A 1580-nucleotide genomic window follows, 5' to 3' on the forward strand; every position below is an offset into this window, starting at 1 on the left:
GTATTAAAATATTTGTTTTTGTATGATGGTGTTGAAAGGTGACGAGGGAAAGGCTTCGAGTACTTAGTAAGCACCTATTGTGTGTCAGGCACAGGTTAGCACTTACCATGTGATAAGGTTGTTTGTCCCTAAGAACACTGAGGCATGAAGGGTTAAAAAATCTGTCCAGTCAGGGCTGGCCCGTGGCTCACTTGGGAGAGTGTGGTGCTGACTGCACCAAGTCAAGGGTTAAGAAGATCTCCTTACCGGTCATCTTTTAGGAAAAAAAAAAAAAAAATCTGCCCAATCTTACCCAGGAAGTGTGTGACACAACTGAGATTTTAAGCCAGAGGGCAACTAAAAATTAAATAATCACAGATGCTGCTTCTACCGCTCCTGAATCTGTTCGTTCCGTTCCTTCTCAGAAATGGAAGCCATTACCTTTTCACTCCATGTACTTTAGACATCTTCCCATGCGTGTACACATGGAAATACCTCATTTGTTATGCTATGTCATATTCATGGTGCAGGTCTGCCATAAATGAATGCATTTATTATCTCCCGTGTTGCTTTTCACTATTAAAAATGACTGTATACTGAGTGTCCTTGTACCTGTCCCCATGTTCACATATAAGAATGTTTTTTCCAGGTAGATATAAAAAGTAAGCATGTATCTGTAGATAATGTGTATGTGTACATATATGTTGTATATGTGTATGTATATATGTATCTGCATGTATATATGCACATATGTATAGCATATATATTTATATAACTGTGTGTACATGTACATATATGTATTTTTTTAAGATCTTGCCAATTACTCTTCCAAAGTAGCTGTGCCAACTTTGTGTCCCCCCTCCCCAGCACTGTATGAAAATCTGTTTCTTCATACTGTCCTTAATGCTCGACACCATCAAACTCTAAACATTTGCCAAGCTGTTATTATTACAATATATTTTTCATGCTCATTTCCTTGATCATAAGTGAGTTTGAACATCTCTCAAGTTATTTTCCTCCAGAAAGGGATCACAATAAATGAAGGAAGTGCAGTTTAGCCTTGCCCTGTGCTGTGCAGAAAGCTACTAAGTTTCTTTCTAAAGTGGATGCTGTAGGGTCAGTTGACTTAGAGATCCTGGGGAGGAAGGGATGGAAAGATCACAGTATCATTAAGAATTTGCCTGGGGGTTATAGAGGAGGCTGAGCAGCTTCTTTAAGAGTGTCAGTGATGACACCCAAATCTGTCAGAATACTAACCCTGAAATCGGGTCTGAATATACAGCCATAATATCTATCTTTGGATTTGGTTTTATGTTTTTACCTTTGATTTATGTACGTACCTTCCTGAGCGTCCGTATCTCAAGCAACATAAATGTATTGCAGTAATGGGATTTAGCAAATATGTTACGGTTACCATCTTTGTTCTCAAGAGGAAATTTGGAAATCTGACAAATATTATAGCTTTCATTTTCAAGACTCATTTTCTGAGCAGTTTCACTAACAAGTCTCCTGATTTACCATGCCATTAACAAAAATAATTCTTTCTGGACAGCAGTAATAGAAGTGGATTAGCACAATTTACAGCTTTCTCAAGATACATA

Source organism: Galeopterus variegatus, unplaced genomic scaffold (assembly GCF_000696425.1).
Source record: "Galeopterus variegatus unplaced genomic scaffold, G_variegatus-3.0.2 Scaffold1329, whole genome shotgun sequence".
In the NCBI taxonomy this organism is placed as follows: Eukaryota; Metazoa; Chordata; class Mammalia; order Dermoptera; family Cynocephalidae; genus Galeopterus; species Galeopterus variegatus.